We start from the raw sequence: 18,934 nt of genomic DNA, 5'->3' as shown, positions 1-18,934 counted from the left end.
TCGCTTCCAAAAGTTTCCGTCCCCGCGAGTTTTCAGCAAAACTTCCGACGATTTAGTCTCGAATTTTCAAATCTTCAACGTTTCGATTCAAATTTTCGTGCGGTTAAATTTCAATTTCTGACGGTGTCACGTACAAATTTCCAAATTTAAAGGCGCTTTTCATCGCTGTATATGAAAGTCGGTTGGCGCGTCATATTCTCAACGCTAAATCTAAACGATTCGAATTTCCACTTTAATCTCCAGATCTTCCAATCTCCGACCAGCTATAGTTCGATTCTTCCAACGGTGTCGCGTTCAAATTTTGAAAGAAGTCTAAACGTTCGCGTTTATTAAGTTTATACGAAGGTGTTTCCATCGGCGTACATAAAGCCAATTGGTGGGAAAATGTTCTTCAGACTAAATCCATGTCCAACGGTGCACACAGGACTAGCTTAAATCGGCCAGCCCGCCCAAAATTGGATCACTTCACCGACAAGGGTCGAGTGGATAAGCTCTCGCAGTATTCACTCCTTTAGTGCTCTTTTAACGCTTTGCTTCTTGTTCCTTCTTCTCTTCTGTCTTCTTTCTTCCCTTTCTTTTTTTCCCGCTCTCCGGCGGCACTGCACGCGTGAGAGCACCGCAAACGGCAGGGGGTTGGGCGACTGTGAAAGGGTGCATCGTGGACTAACGAGGTACAAAGTGCAGCTAGTCACGTAATAAATGTCACGGAAGAAAGAAGAGCAACTTCTCACTCGTGGCTTTGGCGACGTTGCAAAAAATCGAGATAATCATCCGGTATTATTAGAAGTGGATATTTGGCTTCTGACGTGATTCCGTTTGCGTTCTTTATCTTCTTCTTACTTCGATGTACCCTTTGCTCTTGTGTATTACTTAGCGTTGTTTTTAGCGCAGTATCCTGACAATTTATATTTGTTCATATTGATCGAAAGTTTGCTATATGATTGGTTACGTTTAATTATTCCTTCGATTGAAATAATTCATTTTCATTCCCGTTAGAGAACCAAGTGTGCCGAGTTGATTAAACAATACGAACGACGAATATGAGATCGATTGATTAAATGTATATATGTATAGGTATATATTAAAAAAAAGACAGAGGGGCGTATCGATGGTGGAAATGAGATGCACGTTAAACGAGCAATTTAAACATGGAAAATTGTGTATGGAAAAAGATATGTCCGCTGTGGGACGGCCGGTGATAAAGCTAATTAACCGCGGTTGTAAACAGTTTATGCCAGCCAACTTAGAGATGAAACGAGCCAAACAAGCCGCACAGCCGATGAAATCGATGTAAAGCTACATGATGTCAAATTAAACAGTACGAATGGCTGGTGATGGTTTTAGCTGGTCCGGTCGAGCTGCGTTAAAATCGCATTTAATGACTCGAGCGAAAAGTGAATACCGAACGAACGCGATGTTTTGTTAAACGAGTATTAAAAAAAGCCATTATTTGCTTGCGATAACGAAAACCGATGATCAACGCGTGGCGTTTTATTAAAAATTTTTAATTTGATCTCTTCTCTCGTATAAACCGTGATTATGACAAAAAATTGTCATCGTACTCTATTCTGGCAAAGGTGACGCGACTGTTTGATCTTTCTAACGTTAGAAATTTTTTATATACGGAAGATAATTCATCATTGAAACCGGAAATTTTCTATCGGGTCGTGTAACAAATTTTCTCGCATTTCCTTGAAAAACCCTCAAACATCGTTACTTCCATTTAAGAGCTATTTAAACAACGACGTGTGCATTCGTTTCTTCCATTATCCCTCGCAAATGGAGAAAAGCTCTTGCTCTTTCATTCCAGGTATCTTCCTTAGTCGTATTAAAATATTTTTATTTCAATCTTGGCCGCATTCGGGAAAAGATTGAGAATCGCCTATCGCCGTTATATAGATGTTTATATATTGCATTTGACAAAATTAGTATTTCTATAGTACAATATTTTACAAAATAGTACACCGAAAGTCGAACGAATACATCAGGCAACGAAATATTTTGATCGTCGTTCTTGAAATAATTCTTGTACCAGATTACCGCTACAAGTTATGGTGTAACCCATGGGTCCGCGATAACCCAAGGTATCATGGGCTTAGCGTTCCATTCTTCGGTCTCGATTTCGATGCAACGTATCCCTCCTAAGGGTAGCACCCTACCTTTGAAAGAAACCACGACGTTTATGGAATTGTAGTAGCGACGTAAGTACTCTGATTTCCATGATAAAGGGCGGTTATTTCAGGAAACGTAGGAAACGAAGAAATTTGAAAGTCCACTCAGCGTACGTGTCTGACTTTTGTTCGAACGCGTGCTACTGCTGAGCGGTACATCTGCGATTTTCTTGTAGATTTATGACGCTGTTAGCTTCCTTTTCTCCATTCTTCCATTCTACTGTCCGTTTGATCGGCCAAAAATAACGTATCTATACAGCCAGTCATAAGTATCGGGACGTCTATCCGTTACATTTATTCGATAACAAATTTATCAGTCTTAACAAATTCCATTTTATTTAATATTTTATATCGCATGGCAGATATGCCGCTGAAACGACAGATTTACAGCGAAATAACAAGAAGATAAAAACCGACTATGTTATTGAGAACCGTAAAATAATTTGCGTGTTGTTTTATCGAGATACGAAACCTGTATAGTATGAAATATAAAGCGTTATACAGCTCGGCAATACAAATCAAATTTATATAGTTTTAGAAAAAGCAGTGTCTAAAGCCGAGAATATCGGATAAGATCGATGATAATCGATCTCGTCTCCGAAAAGAACAGCCGAGACGAGATAGTGGAAGCCGATATGAAACCGGAATAGATTTTGCCAGAAGAGACTATCTATCAAAGATTATCATCGAATTGAAGGAGCAAGTACGTGAGAGGGCTTCATTTATCGACGAACATCTCGTAATTATTAAATTCTTTAGGGGAGATTCTTTAACAATTTAAATGAGACATTGCAGCTTCCTCTGGGAAGGTTTAGTTCTTCAAGTGGAGAAGGCTCCTCCGCTCTGCTAATGAAAATCGAAAGGATGCTCGGAATTAAATATTTCTGTCGGCGCTCGTTTCGCTGCTATAAGAGGGTTTACGAAAACACGCCGTTATTTAGGCAAAGCTAATTAAAGTATAATTATCCCAAAGTAATCAGCGAGTATGTTAAAATAACGATGCTGTTCATGACGGGTAGATTTCCTTGGGGAAGTAGGAAATTGAACGAGAGACGAATTTTTCATGCGGTTTAGGGCCTTCCGAAAATATTACGGTCGTGTTGGGATAGAAAAGCAAGTCGTCGAAGATTCATCGACGGGAAACCGGAGTGTTTTTCCTTGATGAAAAATGGATTTCCATTTGTACGAATACGTCACACATGTCCACTGTAAACGCTGAATACAAGGAATCTATTTTTCTTCTGACAACGACTTCTGTTAGATCGTGTCGTGGATCAATCTAATGTTTCCCTGTTGGATAGAGATTTTTAGGGATCCAGGGAAACGTGATGTATCGTTCGGTGGATGTCGTTCGGACGATGAATTTTAACCTAGTATGTTTTATTAACCTTTCGATAACGTAGGAAAATGACGGAGAATTTAGAACGATTTAACAGATAATTGTTTTCTTCGTCGTTAAAATTTCTCGCATATCTGGTACCAGATATTTCCAATTTTTCTAAGAAATATATATTAACAGTGTGACGATTGCCTGGTTCCGAATGTCAGTTTCATGTTCAGAATTAACAGAAATACGGTTTTTCCAAATTATGTTTTTCTCTGAAGAAGTATAAAGGTCAAAGGAATAAATGATTAGAGAAATGTACAAGCAGATAAATGGAGCATGTATGTTGTGTATTAATAGTGAACACTCGAAGCGTAGCGGATCGCGGGTCGCCATAACGTTAATAATAATCGCGTGAGATACGCTGGCATTTTAGATGTTATGTTTACAGCAGTGTCCTGGTCTTCTTCGTGTTATATCGTAAAAGAGCTACCATTCCGAACGGAAATGACTCGGAGGATCGTAACAATTTTCATAAAGAATTTAGCAATCGTTATCATTTATAATATAATTGGTAAAATTAATATTAGCCAGTTTAAAATTAAACAGTCGTGCGATCCATTAATTCTGAACCGACCAAAGCCAAGTATTACACGAGATATCGTATAACTTGGGGAGATATTAGTTTCAGCAAGGTTAATGCTATAAAAACTTACTGCTCTCCAATGTGCAATTCCTAAATTAGAGTGCCGGCAATAAAAGCTTGGAATTGAATTTCGCAGATAGTAGAGATTCGCGAAACCGTAGAAAATAATTCACGTACGAATGCAATCTTCGATCGGAATGATCAAACGAGAAGGGAAACAAACGGGTAGCATTGTTAACAAAGAGCGGAAGAACGGAGATTCGAAAGAACCAAGAGAGAATATCGTGGTAGCGCCGTAGAAATCTAATCCGAAAGATAATTCAAAGGCGAATTTATCTCCGCGAATGGCGTGCAACCGATCATACGTGACTTTTGACGTATCGGTCTGGTTATCGGTACGAAATTTATTCTTATCGAAGAACGAATAGCTCTGGTATAAACTAGCACGGCCAGGTCACTGGTAACGAATGTATGTACACGTGTAACGAATGTTTAAATTCGAATTGTAGATCCCTGTCGGCCGGATGACATTTGCCTTTGAAACACTGTAAATTTATACTCTTTGCCCGTTATCTCGTCCAGCCACTGCAATAGACTCATTAGTTAATTGATATAAAATATTCGTTGGGACAGACGATTTTACATGACAGTTACTTTCTCCCTTCTACGTATTCTCTGTGTTCTCTCGCAGGTCGTGAGGATTTGAGTGAGAAGAAAAAAATAAAAAAAAAAAAAAAAAAAAGAGAAAAAAGAACCGAAGTGGACGCGTTATCGCAAGTTGGAATTTCCATTCGAGTTAGAATTAGCGGAACGGTCATGGTTCTTGTGAAAAACGAACATTAATTAGTAAAACGAAACGTGGCACATTTAATTGCGCTAATTTGGGTGTAGATAGGTCCGCTCGAGGCGCAACTTCCTGCGTTCACTTTTTGTTAAGCCGTTTCGTTAATGGCAACTTTCAAATTCAAAAGCTTCGTTTTTCCATTTTTCCCTCTTTCGTTTCTCTTTTGACTTCTTTCTCCTTCGTTCACTCTCTACGTTCCGTGCCGCTTCCTGGACGACGAACAAAAATTGCCGCGAGACCTCGTCTCATATCACCGAAGTTTTTCCCTCGTCGTTCGAAACTGCGGCTCGTTGATTCGCCGAGGACGAGCGCTACTATAAAATGATTCTCTCGTCTACGTTGGTAAAGTTTTTTATAAGAGAGGGGTCGCCGCCGCCGACGATTCCCTGGAAATTACAGTTTCACGCGACGGCGGGATTTGAACGCGATACCTCGATGAAAAGAAGTAATTAGAGTTATTTCATTTCTGAGCGGTGGATAAGAAAGGGGGCGCTTAAAAAGCGAGGGAAGATTAATTAGCCGCTCATTTCGAATGAATAACTACCGCGGTAAATAGGAAAACAAATGTAGCTCAGCGAATCGAACGTTTCATTTCTCTTCTTCAAACGCGGATTAAAGCGCTCGAGTTTACAAAGTTGCATCTTGAAACCGGTCCAACTGTTACTCTGCTTCAGCTTCGAGCAACACAATAACAGCTTTCGAGTAAAACCAGAGTTTATGAATCATTTCGAAATTAAACATTTCAAACGCTTAAATTCAATCCTTCGATGGTTAAATTTAAATCACTGGATCCGAATGCCCCAATAGTCGAATCCAAACTTTCAATGGTCAAATTGAAACTTCGCAATTCCCGCTTCCAGCTACTAAATTTAAATTTCTAACGATCGCATTGAAATTTTTCAATTCAACTTTTTAATGGCCGACTTTCAAACTTTTGAATTAGCATCTCGAACATGGAGATTCAAATTTTTACATGCTTCCCGGGGATATGGAAATTTTTCAATCCTTAAATTTTACATCTTATAATTAGGATAAATTCCGACAAGGAAACAAAAAAAGTTGTCTGTCCCATTTCGCACGTTCATGAAGAAGCTTCAGGTAAAGAAACGAAGAGTGTTACACGTGTCGCGACATCCACGTTCGAAACTTATGGTCGAACCGATGATTTCGCAAAATCGCAAGAACGAGACTACGACTACGTGTTGATGAATCGAATAGGGCGTGCTTGACCGGAATGTTATTTCATTGGAAATATCAGCGCGTAGGAACGGCGCTTAAACGCGTGGAAAATATTGCCAACATCGGCTTCTAAAGCGATTCATCGTTTAGCCCGTTTGAGAGAAAGCAAATTTCCTGAACACGCGATAATTGAATTCGTTTGGGAAACACCGTTTCTACCAGTCCAATTTTGCAGGTTGTAGACGTGTCTGCGGCTATCCGATAATATTTTTTAACCCGACATTCGCCACTTCCAGTCAGCTGACCAGCTCTACCCGTGCACATTCATCGTTTCGTATTTATTCGGGCGCAGCTTTTCATTTTCACGCGAAAATCGAATCGTCTAATTGCGTGCATCAACCAGCGAACGATTAACCGTCTGTATAATTTCGTCGTCTGTTTTTCTTTCTTTTCTTTTTCCTTCGATCGAAACGTTTCAAGCATAGGCAAGAAGAAGAAAAGCGAAAACGGTGGCGAGAATTTAATACTTTAAAGAATCATAAGCCTCTCGGACGAAGATTGATTGGGCCTAGATTCATTTATTCGCCCGCCTCGTCTTAATAACTCGGCGAAAGCAGCTGCTATACCATTATCCTGGGGAAATTTCGGACGTTCCTTTTGCTTTGAGAAACGGCCGTTGATAAGGATCTAACGCGAGATTAGAGTTGTAACGAAGGCTCATCAATAATCTCGGCTGAATTTCCATGGCATCGATCATCGGGACGAAGCGAAATTTTCACGGCAAACAGTATCGCGAATCTGAAATTCACCATTCCGTTCTAATAAAAATGTCGGTAAAATTCCACTTTAGTTAGGTAAATGTTTTTCTAGCCGTCAATCCCTGCTTTATTGAATTTTTAATTCACAATCATTCGGGCAAACTAGGCTGCCGGGTTATGGATTGCAAAACAAGCATAACGTACATGTAACGTGTGGTTAGCGTTTCGAGAATCGATCGAGAAATAGGAAAAGAGCTTACCTGGTAGACTGTGACCGCCTTACGGCGGCTTCTTCCGGTTGGGGGCCCTCTCTATGGGGGCCCCAAGTGGTCACACCCGTCGTTCACCAATATCCGGCGCTGTGACAGCTAGAAATCAAATCACCACTGTTAAACGAGTCGTCGCGCGAACACGGAACTATGATCACGTAACCACCAATTCGACACGCGATACAATTGGGAAACCGTGGTCATTCTGTTTGTTCTCTCCTCCCTCCCCATTCATACTATATGTTGTGTTTTAACCATAAACAAATATTTCGACGATGCGGCGGAAACTAGTAAAACGAGAGGTAAATATAAGTTGAAGCGTTAGGTAGAATGATTCGAGTAAGTGGATCGTATCAGTATGTGGCCAGGCGGGCGAACAGTTTTAAGTAGATGAGACGCATTCCTAGTCAGACGTGACTGCACGTTAACCCATTAAGGACTTGTCAATCTCACTCGTAACGTCTTTTTAGTCTAAGCATAAAGTTTCAAAAATTTCTTCAATATTTCTCTCATTGTTATCTCTTCTTCCGCGTAGACTTTACAATTTTACAAAGCGTTCTACGGATTTTATAATTAACTATTTCTCGTTTAAATTATACAACTTGTTCCTGTGTTTCGAATTTGTGCAGCGGAATTTTTCAATGCATCTATTTGTTTTATAGATTTTGCCAAAATAGTAATTTACGTTTTCTGGATAAACTTTAGTAACGTTTGTAAAATTTACTATTTTGTTCGTTTGGTCCTGAATGAGCTCGACCAAAGCCTTTCACAACGATCGTATCCCGCGGATATTTCGGAATATTTAACAGAAATATCAATTCACGATTCCCGTAACGAAATAATAGTACCTTCCACTCGGCATGGGAAGTATCTGGCGCAGAAATCACTTTGCCAATGAATTACCGGTAATCCAGAAATCAGCAATTTCCTTGGCGAAAGAGCGGGAAGAACAGTGGCCACGTGGGGATGATCTCATCTCCCTTCATCTTCCAACTTTAATCGCGTCTCGCTCTCTTAACCTGGACGATCCTGTTACACCACACTCACCCGACATTCCAACATATATTTTTAATCCTCGTTTCTCTCTTTCTCTCTCCCCCTCCCTATCGCTCTCTTTCCCAATTATTCGAAGCGCCAACACGAAGAGACACGCGTCGACACGGTTTCCCAATTTAAATCGCACGCCGGATCGATTGCGTCTCGCGAGATCTTCGGCACGACGGTTCGGAAAAAGACACGGCGAAACGTTGGAACGACGAAGAGGAGCGACGTGGAAGGAGTTTGCGGAGAAATAGAAAAAAGGAGAATGGACGGAGGGAGGTTTAGGGTGGGTGAATGGGCAGTCGCGGCACGGAAGAAAAAGCAGAAAATGGAAGGTCGTGTCGCGACGCTTGATGAGGATCTTTTCCTCGTTGCCACGGCGGTCGTGGAGAGCGTGGAAAAACTGTAGCGAGAACGAAGCGAGTAATTGGACACCGGCCGGCCATATTAGAGCACGGAGAGACAGACGAAGATAGTGGGATCGAAGGACGGGACGTGAGAAACGCGGAGAAGGAATAGAAGCTGCGCGAACGCGGAGCAACGAAGAGAAGGGAAACCGGACGGATAGAGCGAGAGAATGATAGAAGGGAGGGTTAAAAAAGCGGAAAAAGAAGAAAGGCGAATCGGATAGAAAAACGACGAAGAGGGAAACGGTTGGTCTAACAGGGGTTGGGTTCGTGGAAAAAAGAAAAGAGAGACGAGACGAGAAAAAAAAAAAGAAACCGGCGAACGATCGTGGTACGTGAAAAGCGGCTGAGAACGAGGATAAATCGCAATTAAGCGCACATCGGGCCACGGATGAAAACTAAGTCGATCGTGATGTCGTTAAGTTGGCCAGAGAGAAGCGATACAGAAAAAGGGAAGAGTTATCTGCTGCGCTGAGCGGAAAGCTTGCTCGTTTCCACGAGCAGTATGGAGTTTTTTAACGGCGTAGAAAGATGAGAAAACGAAGAGTCAGAGACGTGGACGAGAGATCACGGCGGTGATGGGAAAACCGTTCCAGTGTCTCGAATCCGGTGGTAAAAAGATCGAGAAAACTGAAGTTCTTCTCGCGGTGATGAAAGTCTCGAGTTTTCTTTATCCGAGGATCCATTTCTAAAAGAGTCTATCGAGTGTCTGCCACCAGGGAGAATATACACATAGATGAAAAAGGAAACGTTAATAAGTCGTCTCCAGAGACAACGAGGGAAAGGAAAGATGTTGTAAAATAATAAACAGCCCGGGGCAAGGGACACGCTATGAAACGGTTTAGAGCTTGGAAAGTCGAAACTTGAAATACTACGAAAACCCCTCGGGTACAGAGGAGAAAGTCTCGACTTTCGATACGTTCGAAATCCCCGAGATTTCCCAGGCTTCCCGGTCCCGTGCGTCTCCTGTGGGATTCGTTAAAGGGAGTAGGGACGCAGCGCGTAAACTCATCACCACCGTGCACCTTTCACCGCTTTCACTCTCTTTCTCTCGCGCTTTCTTCTCCTCGCGTTTGCACGATTCGCGTGGCAAGGCGTGAGGCGCGCGGGCAAGCGTTTCCACGCCAATGGTAGCGCGTGAACGGGCGTGCGCGCTGGGCGAGCGTGTGCATCGCCGGCGCTGTACCGTTTTAGTAACGGAGCGCACCGGTGCGCACCGGTGTGCATTATCTAACACTTAAAATTAGACGGCCGATGGCGACGGCGAAAAGAGATCCTCTCTCGCGTCCGAGCCTCGGGTCCAATCGCGGATTCGTCGGTTTCTCGCGTAAGCACCAGCTGGTGTAGGATATCCTGGCCGGAAGACGGAACTAACGTCGCGATGCACACGAGTACGAGAATCGAATTCTTCACTCTCGGCACTTGATTCGCATTTGATGCAATAAGATACGATATCACACGTGATATACTTGACTGAAATTTCTCTTTCTCCAGTCTCTTTCTCTCTTTTCCTTGCTCCACTCTCTTTCTCTCTCTTTTCTTCTCCTTTTTCCAATTTCATTCAAATATTTCTCTTTATTTCTTTTTTTTTTTTTTGTTTTACGATCAGTTGGTTACGCTTCTTTCGTTTAATCAACAGTGTCTGGAGTAAAGAAGGCTACAACAGTATCAGTAACAGGCACTTTGCAGAAACTAGGACACCAAGAGATGAGATAATGATACGCGACTAGGTTTCCACGGCACTGTGTGTATACAGACGCGTGTGTCTAGCGATATTCTGTTGCCACGCTTTTCTCGTCACCGTTGTTTCGCGCAGGTACGAACAGTGTGTGGTGTTATCGTATTGATGAGGGGGTGATAAGGTGCCCGATTACGAAGTTATACGAGACGCACCGCGTTCGTCCGGGCCGGTTGGCCGCCCGTCTTAGAGTGAATGTCTTATTAGTTATTTCTGGCCAGCTACTTCGCCGCTCTGTTCCGCCGCCACCTCTTCCTCCCTCTTCGTCGTCTTTTCTTGATCCTCTGCCCGAGCTTTCGCACCCCTCCACCTGCTCCCGTTACTTCGTCCATGCCTCTACGGGCTACGTCGAGTTGAACACCGTCGATCCCCGTGCACGCCAATGGCGAGGTCCTCTTCTCAGTCATCTTTGCCCCCTGTGCTGGTCACTTCGTCGTCGAGGGCACTTTTTCCTCCAACAACGTCCTTGAACTTCGACCACCCACGATTGTTTTCAACCTCACCGTGGCATTTCGAAATTTGCATGCCATCCTCGCGACCATCGTGGATAAAAATGGATCGTTTGGTTGGGACCGAATCGCGTTTCGAAAGTGTGACCAGCGTCTCGTACTTGGCTTCCTCGTGTCGTTCGTTCGACTACGATTTCGCTTTTGTCGATCAATAAATGGATTTCCTTTTTAGTTTTATTTTTTTTTTTTATTTTTTAGTGACGAATAACGATCGTCCCGTGGAATTGTTCGTAATTAACGGTGATGTTACTGGACTCGTGATTGTTGTTATTTTTTGTGGACACGACGATGTTCGAATACTGGTCTTGGTAATAAGTTCAGGACCAAACGAAGTAGTAGCAACCCACCTGGTGCCAACGTTGCGTTAACGTAACATTTTATTCGCAGCTGTTTTCAATTAATTTAGACCCGTGTACTTGTGCAACAGCAACAAGTTCGGTATTAACGGAATGAAATTTTACAATTTACTAGTTGGCTGATTATCTGATTTAACTTAAAGTTGTACAATTCTAACTTGTTGGTTTGCCGATTATATTAGTTTGTTGATCGGTAAATAATTGTCAGAAAAAGCCATTTTCCTCTCTGCGATCTTTATAAAACGGTGAACGCGGTCGATTAGCCGGAAATCATCGAGAACCCTTGTTCCTTAACCTCGTCACTCGTGCACCTTCGACTTCATTAAGCTTCGAGCAGTTCCCGCGATTTTAAGATCATTTTTTTTTCTCCCTTCTCCGAAGCCAATTCCATTGTCCAACTATTCTTCTTTCGGTGGAAAGAAAATTTGCTGGAAGTAAATCGCGACAAACACAACTGCAACTTTCGCTCGATTAAAGTTCCCAAGATTTATCGCGTCTTTGGAGATAAGCCCGATCTTTTAATATCCTCTGTGTCAGTCGCTGGTCCATTTAGAATGGAGAGAAGTTTTCGTTTCAACCGCGCCTCTTTTTCGTCGTTTTAACCTTCCTTTCTCACTGATATATCCCGTCGTAGCGATGTTTTCTTCCAAATACAGACATTCTATCTCACGTAGAAGACCAGTAGCGAGAGGCAAAGAGGGACGACAGAATCGTTAAAGCGACCGTAATCTATTGCCACCAACGAAGAAAGGACTTAAAGATGACAAAGTGGGTACTCGCGACTTATAGGACCTACTAACGATCCTAACATATCCATGATCTTTGTCCTTTCAAAACCACGTTGTAATAGATGACGGAATATCACACCGCCTTTCGACGAAACTAGTTTCCCTTGCACACACTGCCAAGTGTAACAAGACACCTACTCGTTACACGTTTAAGCTACACTGATTAACTAAAGCTAACGACTAAATGATTGATCCGAGATGTAATCGCCGTTGACTGTCGATCAATAAACGAATCAAAATTAATTTGATATAGACTTACAAGCTGAGAGAAACTATACAGAAACAGCGTAATTCTCGCGCGAGCTTTGGTCGAATCTATTTTGAATTGTCCCGACGAATCTCGACGAGTGAAGCTCGTCCAAATGAACGCGTAAACTACCGTCGTATTTGAATATTTGATACGATCCGCCTAAAATCAGCTGGCGATTCACACTTCGGCAATCTATGCTTCGATTTTCCATCCAACTTCTTCCATCTTGTCTAACCGACAAACGCAATAGTTGTTTATCTTTCAAGGAGAAATACTTGGCGATCTTTTCCTGTTGGTCAGAACGATCGCATAACTTGCGTAATTCATCGAACGGCGACGCAACAGACGCGGCAGGCTCGCGGTTTTGTTTTCAGCGAGCTGGCCACCAGCGATGAAATATCGACGGTCTGCTCTTGACTTTGTTTCGAGGCTGACACGACGATCTATCTTCCGATTCGATACGATACACCGATACCAGCGACGCCCGCAACGTTCCGCGTCGCGTATAGTTTGCGGTCTCTCGCCGAACGCATCGCGTCCTGTTCAAATGACAGAATCGTAATTAAATGTTGAATTATTATCGATTCGACAGCCACGCCATTAGTCCGAATTGTCACGAAATTCCGTGTCGCGTTCGGTTTACTGTCGTCGGTTAAATATCAACGACGAAACAGCCAACTGAAATTTCGTTTCCGTTATGAAAACCTAGAAACGTTTTCGATCACGAAATTGGCGCTCGATATTTTGGCTTGGCGTTGCCGTGCATCGGACCCCGTTATCCCGCATGTTGGAACGTAATTTTAAAACGTTTATTCCGTTATATACCGCGCCGGATGAGAGATTTCACGGGTCGTTTTTTGGGGCTTCTGAGTCACAAATGTACAACCATTCTGTCTAAAAATAAAACTAACCGTTAGATGATCAGCAGAGAGATACAATCTTGGTGTGCCGCTTCTAATTTTAGGGAGAAAACACGCGATAGATTAACAAAGTTAATCTAGTCATGACGAGACGTATCTTAAGAAACTTTCAAATGAATAAACATGATGCGTGTTTGCATGTTCTTTGCGTGCTCCTTGCATGTTGATCCTGTATTCGAATTCGCTTTCTGGCAGTCGATTGTATAATGACGCAAAGTCGTGTAACATTGATCTTGGCATTTGGAATTGTCTCGGAAATCCGCGTCGTTTAAAGAAAGCAAAATTTCTTCTTTATTATCGTGATAGAAAAATCTACGGGGATATTTGAACATTTGCTATGGGAAACTTTTATGAATAACGTTATGCGCGTTATAGGAAACTTTGAAAAAATCCATTAGCACTGTAACGAGGACACGGACGTAGTGATTATATTGGTAATATTTAAAGTTAATCTGAAGATAAATTATGAAATATCTTTTAAGTTAAGAATTTTCAGACACCAGTGCCTTAAAGTTTTTATATAAAAAATAAAAAAAGACGCTTTTTTTATTAAAAAAAAATATACAAGATCAATCTATAAGAATACCGATGATTTTGGAATGTTGTAAAAAGAATGACCTCGAGAACAGATTTTTTGGAAAATTCCACCTTTCTGAGAATCTGGTGAGAATCTAGTCTTTAAAATTCTATCCAATTATTTGCCACGATAAATCAATTTTTATTAATCGATATTTCCGCCACTGTTTAATCTATGCCACGATATCGAGGACGAAGCAAAGCAAAAGGAAATTTAGTCGAGACCGAAATAATTTCCTGGCCACTTAACGGGATTACTGTTGCAATTTCAAGATGAAGTCCCGCCTGTGTGGCTCATTAGTTGTCTACTCGTATGCTACGATAAATAAACGAACTCAACGTGACTCACTAGAGAAATGCTGTGCGGGGAAAATTTTCTAACGTTTCCAGTCATCCTCTCGTCTATCCCAGAAACCAAGTTTCATTCGCAATGTTAATTTCATAAAAAGTAAAACTTACAAATCTGTAGATTTCTTTTTTCTTTTGGAAATTATGACGAATTTTTTAAAGTTATTTTTTCATCGTTTACTCCCATTGAATTTTATCATCGTCCACCTTTGAACGTATATAAATCACGCGAATTTTGCATTAGAAATTCCAGTCGGGAATAATTTATACGTTATATGCAGTTGGGATAAAAATTCGCTGCGGCGTGACATTCAATTTATCATCGACAAGGAAATATTCATTCCGACTCGGAATTTCAGTGTACCGCAATTTCCGCGTGTGATACTTGCGACCGAATGCAGTCTATTCTGTAAGCTCGTTGGTTAGAGCTTCACTTTTATAGTTAACTTTTGGAATATCTGCTTTTGCAACGATTCGATATAAAATATTTACAAGGATTAATGGAATATGACGTATGAACGTGACAGGGGAAAAATTTGATTTTTTTCTTTCGATGTTGGTTGTCGAGGAAAAAGGTGAATTTTAATACGACCTGATTAAAAGACAGAACAACCTGTCGAGGATCAAAATTAATTATGTCAAATTATTGCAATATTTTAAAAATTATGAGCAGAATGGAAAAACATATATATTTGACAGTATAAATTCTGGTAATACGTGATTGATTAACGACGTAGCGAATTGAGATTTACAGGCAAAAAGCTAACGAGCCTTTTATTATTCTATTAAGAAATTAAATTTTCCCCTCTCTGGTAAAAAAAAAAAAAAAGATACTAAAATGTCAAAATGTGAAATGTCACTGAAGTGCGTAATCACGAAAAACATTTTTCGTTAATATCGCGTGGAACACAATGTGAAAAAGAAACGTAAAGAACAGGGGGGAAAAAGAATGGGATTGATCGTTCGATGGTGGAGCGATTTGTAAAGCGCTGCAGCTAATTTCACGTCATCATTCTGCCACGATATCGATCGATGCCGAATACTGTGCCGATAAATCACCTTCTGCTCTGAGAATTCTCAGTCGTGAGTTTTATCGTCTATTCGTCTGTCGTCGTTGAAACGGCGAAATGAACCCGTGGACCACACGTTCCCTCGTTTTAGCAAATTTACCAAACTGATTTTCTCGCGTTCCGCACGGAAAATTCAGCGGAAAGAGATTCAGGGATTTTTCTCGGAAAAAGCCGATCGTCGACCCTTTCACCGTTAGTAGAAATGAGAAGCGACAGGAGAGGGAGATCACGCGAAGCTATGAAATTAGAATATCCGAAATAAACTTGCGGACGTCTTGCTTCGTGCAGAATGATAAAAAAAAAAAAAAACTACAATTTTCTTAAATCTTTCGAGATGACAGATAAGATATTCTACTTTCTAAGGAAGGTGGAACATTGATCACGTTACACGAAAACTCGTTCGATTCAACAAGCCGCAATTATACCGACGATCTCATCGCGAATCCAACTTACATCGTCCTTGCCATACTCATTTACGATTCCCGATCGATAATCGTTCGTCTGTTTAACCAACAATTCCTACATTCGCTCACGATGCGCATCGAGGTGTTTTTCATTCTTCGAGGGTGTAGAAGAATGATAGGAAAATACATCCTGGTCGGCATCTTCTCGGAATTCTTTCGAAAATTGCATTTTTTCACGCGAGGAAAAAATTCCCCGGCCCCAGGCCAGCGATAGTTCTACGTGGAATTCCTTGGCTGGAGAAAGGAAAGATAAAAAAAAAAGAAGAAAAAATAAGAAAAACGGGGAAAAATAGAAGGAAAGAGGCGTTGGAATGTTCGATGCTTTTTCTCACGGTCGAAGGCGCCAGTTGCAGTTTAACATTATCGGGGTTTGAGTTGGTTCCTGTATTTTGGGAATTCTGCAAATTTACGACTGTCGAGAGGAAGCCGGTGGATTAATATCGCCAACTAATTTCACGGGAGTATCGACTGCGCGTGGGTCAAGAGAAGGGAGGCGCGATGGGAAAGTTAATTATTCGTATTTGCGTTGCCGCAGCCGCGTACTATCTTCTTTAGAAAGTTTGCAACTTTTATTAAAAGAATAACAACTTTTAATAATCGTCCGAGGCAAGGACATGATCGAGCGACGCCCGTTCTCTTCGCGTGCAACATTCGTTAGCCAAAGGATAATTAATGAAGCGCCCTCGCCGTTACTTGCCGCTTACGCGTATTAACTGAAAGTTAAACTCTCTCGATTTATTTCAATTGGATGAAGTTGCAGCGCGTTTTGATACACTCGAAGAAGTAGCTTTAGCTTCCGTGTATCTAGTTTCGTGTTCAACGCCATTAATTATCATGTTCCTTCTTTTCCTTGAATAATACAGTGGAAAAGAAATCAAGTACATTTTTGATCCTCCGAATCTGATATCGTTTCGTGTGATTGTAAACCGGAGAATTTTAATGTATGATATTACATGATAATGTATCGAAGGATTTTTATATTTGCCGCAATATTTGCGCGAAATGGTCGGGAAACATCCCAATTGTCACGGCCCTGGCAGCTATTTTTGCTATCGTCCGCGCGATATTTATAACAACAGACTTATTTCACCGTCGACACGACTCCTATCTGTCGTGGTGCTACGGACCCTTGCGTTCGCGTTGAAAACACGCCGCCACCTCGTAATCGTCCCAACCACTTTTTTTCCCTTTTCTTCCAGGTGAAAAGTTTTCTTGATAACGCAACCATCTTAAGAATACGATAAATGTTAAAGCGGCTGGTTCCATTGAGTATGGAAGTTTATTATCGTGATGTCTGATTGTTTAAACACATTTGCCATCTCCGTGAAATATATTGTCATTTTTATGTGTATCTTTAAATTTGTTTGAAATTTTACCAATATAATTACGATAATGGAGCCTCGTAACGATGCTAATGGTTTAAAATATTTCGCATAATGAACCATTATGAATATACTATATTCAGAAAAATGTACAAGCTTTTCAGCCTGTACGTATTGCTGTTATTTTTATAGTTTAAAGCAGAAAAGTAGGGAAAAAGTAGGGGAAAAAATGTCGGTCGCTTTGAGCCACGGATACCTGGTTAATTATTGTAACAGCCTGCTTTCAAAAGCGGCTGATTAATCTTGTCTCGTCGCCGAATCATCGTTATGTCGTGTTGTTAATTACTATCGAGTTACTCATATCTCTGCCATGATAGAGTTATGTAATTAACAGCGAATGACACGCGCGATCCATATTTTTCTCTCGCGTCCTACTACCTTCTGTATCGTTCTTCTGATTACTACGAGTCCATTTTTTAGTTTTAATATCGTTTCCTAAGGTCGGCACCAGATTTATGTATCTATTTTACGATCAGAACAGATTAATATCGTCGGAGAACAGACGCTGGTACGACGATAAATTAACAATCGAGCAGTTTATCGAGCGCGAGTTCGTTTATGGAGAATCGAGAACCATCTTTCATCTTATGTGCACGCGTAAACCAGCAAAATAATGTTTACCGGGATTTTTGCTGACTCTTAGAACGGAGTTCATGATTACTCGGATACTTTGGTTGACGATAGTATGAGAATTTTATCAGGATACGTAATTTAGTGGTTAATTTATTACTACTAGAAGAAGCATTGCTGAATATTTTAATGAAACGTGTAGACTTAATAAATAAATTTAATTATCCGTGAAAAAACATGGTCCTAACACGAGGTATTACCTCATATTAATTTTAAAAAATCAATTTAATTGCATCAGAATGTTGCACGTTAGCGTATTTTACATTATACGCAGCTATGATAACAATAAATTTCTTGCAGTTTTGTCAACTAATAAAATATTTCCCTAAGAATCTTAAACTACTACGTAAGATTAAACGCTTGCAAACGTCGATTTTGTCATTTCATATCGGCTTTTAAAAATCAATTTCTGTCATGACACTATGATAATTTCAAAGAATAAATCCTTGCAGTTCGATCCATTCAGTTATTCATAATTTTCGTGTATCTATCAAAATAATAACTGAAAAAATAAATAAACCTACTGATAATATTAATGTTAATATTAATGTATATTCATCGATTATACGAGCTATTATTTCAGCTGACCGCTTTGCTGCTGTGTTTGACTCACGTATGCATGGAAAGGGTAATGTGCGGTGTCCCATATACGTATCAGACATTACCTCACTATCTCGTCGTTCTCGCTAGCATAATGCCGCAATCATTGTCCGTTCTTTGCCACGAATTCGATGAAAATTCATTAACGTGGATATTTGCGAACAAACGTTCGCGTAATCGAGATGTTCTCCAGCTCGGTTCATTAATTTTATAACGTTGAATAGCCTGGCGACTTAACGACTAACCAGTTTTATGGAACAAGATTATCACGTTGTGCGTCACTAAACTTCTTTCTATCAATTTGTCTTTCTCGTTGGAAAAATAACCGTGTTTGCTTTAATTAAAGTGGATAACACTATGTCGTGTTAAATACTTCTGAAGATCCTAATTCAATTTACGAGAATCGAAAACTAAATTAAACCTTGCTTTCTTCTCCTTTTCAACGAGACAGATAAATATTCTAGCGCCTTTCGCTTTTGCCTGATAGATTCTAATTGTATTTAAAGCGAATCATTTCCAAGAATCATTTCAAATTAGTTTGATACAGAATAAAGAACGTATCATAGCGTCGACGGAATTAAATATACATATCGATATTTTTCTTCGTTACTATTCTTATCAGATTAGATCACGCTGTATATGCGAGTTTCTTCTTTAAGAGAAA

The 18,934-nt window shown here is 40.7% G+C and overlaps 2 protein-coding genes across 8 annotated transcripts in view; one reads left to right on the top strand and one right to left on the bottom strand.

Annotated features, from left to right (window-relative positions):
- LOC132911242 (RING finger protein nhl-1) overlaps positions 1 to 10,641 on the bottom strand; it is a 56,557-nt gene extending 45,916 nt beyond the window's left edge. For 4 of the 7 annotated variants that reach the window (XM_060967726.1, XM_060967727.1, XM_060967728.1 and 1 more), the window contains exons 1-2: positions 10,533 to 10,641; positions 7,183 to 7,290 (exon numbers count right to left, since the gene is read on the bottom strand). The gene's annotated coding sequence lies outside the window, so the exon portion shown is untranslated. The other 3 variants (XM_060967722.1, XM_060967723.1, XM_060967724.1) reach the window with 3 other exon arrangements.
- LOC132911254 (cyclin-dependent kinase 11B-like) overlaps positions 1 to 18,934 on the top strand; it is a 51,632-nt gene that overhangs the window by 21,041 nt on the left and 11,657 nt on the right. The window lies entirely within an intron of this gene.

This window comes from Bombus pascuorum, chromosome 10 (assembly GCF_905332965.1).
Source record: "Bombus pascuorum chromosome 10, iyBomPasc1.1, whole genome shotgun sequence".
Lineage (NCBI taxonomy): Eukaryota > Metazoa > Arthropoda > Insecta > Hymenoptera > Apidae > Bombus > Bombus pascuorum.
The sequence above is the reverse complement of the archived record's forward strand: the minus strand, read 5'-3'. Positions and strand labels throughout refer to the sequence as shown.